Source organism: Zea mays, chromosome 3 (genome assembly GCF_902167145.1).
Source record: "Zea mays cultivar B73 chromosome 3, Zm-B73-REFERENCE-NAM-5.0, whole genome shotgun sequence".
Classification (NCBI taxonomy): Eukaryota; Viridiplantae; Streptophyta; class Magnoliopsida; order Poales; family Poaceae; genus Zea; species Zea mays.
The window spans coordinates 162,205,195-162,212,149 of NC_050098.1; the positions used below are offsets into that span (position 1 = coordinate 162,205,195).

General features: G+C 44.4%; 1 pseudogene; it reads right to left on the reverse strand.

The window, feature by feature from the left end:
• Nucleotides 1–2,981: 2,981 nt before the first annotated feature.
• On the reverse strand, nt 2,982–3,918 carry LOC109944864 (L10-interacting MYB domain-containing protein-like; annotated as a pseudogene).
• Nucleotides 3,919–6,955: the final 3,037 nt, after the last annotated feature.

Sequence of the window (6,955 nt, forward strand, 5' to 3'; positions counted from 1 at the left end):
CTTGAGCAGCATTTGTATCGGCACGTTCTTAATTGCAGGTACTGCCAACTTGCAGCCACGATGGCGTGGACGTGCAGTGTCGGTGGCACGCCAGCTGTCTCCAGCAACGTTTTCTATATTCATCCTCTGTATCCGTACTTTACCGTCTCCTCTAAAAGATTACATCATTTATATCTCTTTTCTCTCCAACAACATCCTCTAAATCACACCATTTATACTCAAATATCTATATTAGAGATATTTTTTATTTTTATTTTTTGTACATACGTATTTGTCATCTCTCAAATGTATTAGACATATTTTAGTTTTGCTAAACCGGATATTTAAAGTATTCAAATGTATAGAGCACCGTTTAGAGAAACTCTATATATAGAGAATCCAGCAGCGTCCTCTAAATTTAGAGGACCGTTTAGAGGACGTTGCTGGAGAGCGTAGAGGATCATTTGATCCTCTATATTTAGGGTACAGAACCCTTTAGGGTCCCTTGCTGGAGCTAGCCTTAGAGCCTGTTTGGTTCGGCTTTTTTCTGAAGAGCTTTTCTGAAAAGCTGGTTGTCAGAAAAAGCTGGTTGTGCAGAGAAGCTGATGGTTAGAATCTGGGTGTTTGGTTCGTCTGCTGTGTAGAAAAGCTGGTGGTTAGAATCTGTGTGTTTGGATACGCAGATTCTGAGATTGTAGATTCTGATTCAAAAAAGGAAACAGATAAAAACATCGAACCAACAAGAAGGTCATTACATTAAAAACACTAGAGTTCATTACAACATAACTATCGGTACATTCACTTATTAAACTACGACACTAATGCATTAGCAATTGCATCTCGAAATGCACTCATGTCTAACTCATCAGATGTGCTACTACTACTCTCACCTACGGGTACATCATGAGCAAGGCTAGTAGGTACATGTTGGTCAAAGTCTCGATCGTGTAGAGCACTGTCTCGAATGAAGTTATGCAATGTCATGCAAGCAATAATTATCTTCGATTGTTTCCTAAGAGAAAATGAAGGTAGACTTAGAAGAATTCTCCACTTCATTTTAAGCACCCCAAACGATCGCTCTATAACATTACGTAGGGAAGAGTGTGCAAAGTTGAAAACTTCTTTGCTACCAACAGGTTGCCTCGCATTTTGCCATTCTGAAATGTGGTACTTCTGACCCTTATAAGGTGCAAGGTATCTCTTCCTATTCGGATAACCAGAATCCACAAGATAGTATTTACCTGCACAAACATAAATCTGGACTTCAATACATATGACACAAATTAATAAAGAATGATACAAAAGTAAAAGATAGTTATACATTCTGGTGGATGCGGGAACCTATCCACATACGTTATCAAAGTATCTTGTAAGACTCTAGTGTCATGCACTGAACCTGGCCAACCCGTGACAACAAATGTGAACCTCATATCGAAGTCACAAACGACCATGACATTCTGTGATGCGTAACCGTGACGACCAATATACTTTGCTTGCTCCGTGGCCGGGACAGACGCGGGAAAGTGGCTTCCATCAATGGCTCATATGCAATCCTTGAAATGCGGCCAGTAGGGATGGCAATCCTGCCTGCGGGCACGGATATCCGCGGGTTTCATACCCGATGGGCATGGATACGGGTAAGAAATCTCGCCCACGGGTAAGGATACGGGCAACACTTCTCACCCGCCGGTAATTGACGTATATAAAATTTCGCCCCCGGGTATTACCCGTTACCCGCTTAATTTACTAGCCTGTCAAAATATTGCCCATGTGTTCATTTTATCCTAAAACATTGTGTTGTAATAATTAATTATCTTAAGAGTTTGAGACTTATGTTTATGTTTGTGGATGATCGATCATGTTTGTGGACTTTGAAGTTTGAACTATGTTCCTTGTCATTATATTATATCTGTCAAGTTGTTGATGTTCTTGGTAAAATGAACATGACCACATTCTATGGTATTTTCTGGCGGGTAACGGGTTGTACCCGATATCCGCGGATATCCTGCGGGTACGGGCACAGGTCGAAAACTTTACCCGCAAGCTCTCGCGGGCACGGGTAAGCACTAGAGGCGCGTATATGTTGGCGGGCGGGTAAATGGCTTACCCGCACTTTACCCGACCCGCTGCCATCCCTAGCGGCCAGAATCTAGTCTCTCGTAATTGAGGGTGAATCTCTATGAAATTTGTGTCCTTAGGCTTGATTACGTCAGAAGACATCCTATATATTGCATTAAGGACTTCACTAAATTTGCGGCTTATTGTTTCCAATGAGTGACCAAACTTATTCCTTATCTGCCTAAATGATTGTGGACCCCCGCATGCCCACAAGAAAATAGCAGTTGCTTTCGTTGTACTGACACCACGACTTGGTACCAGATCATGATTTTGCACCAACGTATCATGCAAACGTCGAAACATTGTTCGACGCATGCGAAACATGTCGAAGCAACCGTCACTACTCTCCAATGTTCGCTCAACCCATTGGATACCTGTTTCAACCATGGTTCTTCTCGAAAACCCACTTGGCGAGCTCCCCCATATGTCCACAGCAAAAAGTGCAACTAGCAATTCTCCATCCCTCTCATCATCATATGAGTCTGTATCAGGCTCAGACATCTGCAAACATACAAACAATAACCAGATTCCTACAATAAAAACTTTACCATACAAACAAACTCACGGACATACTTGTTGAAATCCAATATGGTTCACACAATGACATTGTTCAAAGACATACAACTGTTATTATTGCAAACACAAGTTGAACTCGAATAATTGAAAAACTTCTCCGATGGGAAAAAAAGACTCATACGACATAAGTTTGTAACATCACTACACGACGAAAAAACTCATATTAAAGACTGATTCAAAGTATAATAGGACCAACAACAGTTTTCAGACCACCAGCAATAGTTTTCAGATCACGAGCAACAGTTTTCAGACCACCAGCAACGAGCAGCACCAACTGTTTTCGGACCAACAGTTCTCTTCCTGGCCACCTAACTGGACTTCTCATTCTTCTCGTAAGCACGACGCAGCCAAGCGTTCCTTCCTTCTTTGGTCTTTAGGGTTGCAAATACATCTCTGTAACGTTTTTCCATCAACAAATGAGTCGCAAAGAAATGTAAGTCGCTTCCTTCCGGTGAACCATCTTCAATGACTTGTTGCAATTGAGCAGCAACCTCTTTACGAACGGGGTCGTTCTCAAATGAGGTTATGGACATGTTAGAGCACAAGGACCTAGACTCATAAGCTTTGACAAGGCGTTTCATGTATTCTTCCTTTACATCCCTTTTCTTCTTAGGTTTAGGAGAATCATGCAACACCTTACGCTTACCTTTCACAATTGAGCTGGGGTCAGGTGTGCTGTTGTCACCGCCACCTAAAATTTCTTCTTCGTGACCATCAGACGATGAATTAGCATCCTCAACTCCAGGAACAAGGGTTGTCTCATTGGTGCACACAATGGGTCCAAACATAATCTTAAGGTCGTCCTCATTCTCAAGCGGGGCTATTTTGAACATAATACACCCTGGCATTGCCTGCAGTAACATGGAATTCCCTATTTTCAGATGCCGATCAGTATTCCTAATCTACAAAAAACAATCTACTTACTTCATTTTGCTTAGCCCATCACTCATCTGGTGCACTGATTGAACCATCATGAGGGTCTCGACCAAGACCTGTAGCCCTTTCATTAAGTGTTTTCCATTGGGTGTACATTCTCTTTAAAGAGTCCCACCTATTCTTCATTTGATCCCTGGTGTACGTGCGTCCAGTGCGTTCCTTAAACTTTCTAATGAGGTTAGCATACCCTTCTGCATTTAGAAAGTGTTGTGGCCTGTTGCGTGCATTGACCTCTTCTACACAAATTTCTGTGTATATTTTAGTTGCTCTTGTGTCCCACTTTGCAATCACTTTGCCAGACTTCTCCATTTAATGCAAAACAAGTATACAGTTATAGACCTACAAAGTGCACTCGAAATAAGAAGCAAATAAAATTAACACAATGATGGTACCATAATACCATAAGGTAGTAGCAGAAGTACTAACATTCAGGTTGGATTTATTACATAGACTAGCACACTAAAAAATAATCCACTTGTTCATGGACATAAAACACATGGAACAGATTACACCTGCGCACTAACCAAAAGTTTGTTCCTATTGAAGTAACCCTTAACCCTCAACCCTAACAGGTTAACCATGTAGTAACTTAAACCTCATTGTCACTAAAGGAAGGCATCTGATCTGAGTCGTATTCAAGACCCAAAACTTTTCGAAGTGCTCGGCAAAGTGAGAGCACCTAGAGGGGGGGGTGAATAGGTGATCCTGTAAAAACTTAAAACTTAAAGCCACAAAACTTGATTAAGTGTTAGCACAATGAAATCAAGTGGCTAAGGACCGAGCTCTTGTGAAACACAATAGACACAGTGAGAACAAGCACAAGAGACACGATGATTTATCCCATGGTTCGGCCAAGTATAACACTTGCCTACTCCACGTTGTGGCATCCCAATGGACGAGAGTTGCACTCAACTCCTCTCAAGTGATCCAATGATCAACTTGAATACCACGGTGTTCTTCTTTGTTTACTCTTTCCCGTTTGCGAGGAATCTCCACAACTTGGAGTCTCTCGCCCTTACAATAAGGATCAAGGTGAAAGCACTAGAGTAAGGGAGGGAAGCAACACACACAAATCCGTAGCAATACGCACACACACAGCCAAGACTTGAGCTCAATTGAATAGCACAAAGTTCACAACTAGAACGGAGCTCAAATCACTAAGAAAGTCAATCGAGTGCGCGAAGACAGAGTGTGAATGATTAAGAATGCTCAAAGTATGCTTGGTTTATTCCTCCATGCGCCTAGGGGTCCCTTTTATAGCCCCAAGGCAGCTAGGAGCCGTTGGAGGCATTCTTGGAAGGCAATTCTTGCCTTCTGTCGGGTGGCGTACCGGACAGTCCGGTGCACCACCAGACATCCCCTGTTCACTGTCCGGTGCAGATCGCCTTCCTGAATTGGCGCAGCCGACCGTTGAATACTTGGAGCCGTTGGCGCACCAGACACTGTCCGGTGCACACCAGACGGTCCGGTGCCCCCATCAGACCGTTGGCTCGGCCACGCTGAAAGGGAATTAGGCTTACACCTATTTCCTAAATGATTTTGGTGGTTGAATTGCCCAACACAAATAATTGGACTAACTAGTTTGCTCCAGTCTATAAGTTCTACAGGTGCCAAAGGTTCACAAAAAGCCAATAAAAAGACCAAGAAAAGGGTTCAACAAAAAGAGCAAGGGATAACCGAAGTGTGCCCTGGTCTGGCGCACCGGACAGTGTCCGGTGCACCAAGGGACTTCAAGCTGAACTCAACACCTTCGGAAATTCTCAGAGGCGCTCCGCTATAATTCACCGGACTGTCCGGTGCTCCAAGGAAGAGCGACTCTAAACTCGCCAGCTTCAGAAATCGACTCCGCTAAAATTCACCGGACTGTCCGGTGCACACCGGACTGTCCGGTGTAACAGCGGAGCAACGGCTACTTCAAGCACAACGGTCGTCTGCAACGCATTAAATGCGCGCCAGCACGCTCAGAGGAGCAGAGCACACACGGGTGGCACACCGGACAGTCTACAGGACTTGTCCGGTGCACCACCGGACAGCCAGGCGGGCCCACACGTCAGAGCTCCAACGGTCGAACCCTAACGGCCTAGTGACGTGGCTGGTGCACCGGACTGTCCGGTGTGCCATGCGACAGCAGCCTCCACCAAACGGCTAGTTTGGTGGTTGGGGTTATAAATACCCCCAACCACCCCACATTCAAGTCATCCAAGTTTTCCACCTTCCAACTACTTACAAGAGCTCTAGCATTCAATTCTAGACACACCCAAGTGATCAAATCCTCTCCCAATTCCACACAAGGCTTTAGTGATTAGTGAGAGAAATTTGTTGTGTTCTTTTGAGCTCTTGCGCTTGGATTGCTTCTTTCTTTCATTCTTTCTTGCGAACAACTCAATTGTAACCGAGGCAAGAAACACCAATTGTGTGGTGGTCCTTGCGGGGAAGTTTGTTCCTGTTTGATTGAGAAGAAGAAGCTCACTCGGTCCGAGGGACCGTTTGAGAGAGGGAAAGGGTTGAAAGAGACCCGATGTTTGTGACCACCTCAACGGGGAGTAGGTTTGCAAGAACCAAACCTCGATAAAACAAATCCGCGTGTCACACTCTTTATTCGCTTGCGATTTGTTTTGCACCCTCTCTCTTGGACTCGATTATATTTCTAACGCTAACCCGGCTTGTAGTTGTGATTAACTTTGTAAATTTTAGTTTCGCCCTATTCACCCCCCTCTAGGTGACTTTCAATTGGTATCAGAACCCGGTGCTTCATTAAAGCCTAACCGCTCGAAGTGATGTCGGGAGATCATGCCAAGAAGGAGATGGAGACCGGCGACAAGCCCACTACAAGCCACGGGAAGGCTTCATCGGAAGAGTCCCGCAACAAAGGGAAGGGGAAGGAGAAGAAATCCTCTTCCCACAAGACGCATCGGAGTGGCGATAAGAAAAAGAAGATGAGGAAAGTGGTCTACTACGAGACCGATACTTCGTCGCCTTCTACCTCCGGCTCCGATGCGCCATCCATTACTTCTAAGCGCCATGAGCGCAAGAAGTTTAGTAAGATCCCCCTACGCTATCCTCGCATTCCTAAACATACGCCTTTACTTTCCGTCCCATTAGGCAAACCACCAACATCTGATGGTGAAGATTATGCTAGGTGGAGTGATTTGATGCGATTTCATCTAACCTCACTCCACAAAAGTATATGGGATGTTGTTGAGTTTGGTGTACAGGTACCATCCATAGGGGATGAAGACTATGATGAGGACAAAGTGGCCTAAATCCAACACTTCAACTCCCAAGCCTCAACTATACTCCTCGCCTCTCTAAGTCGAGAGGAGTATAATAAGGTGCAAGGGTTGAA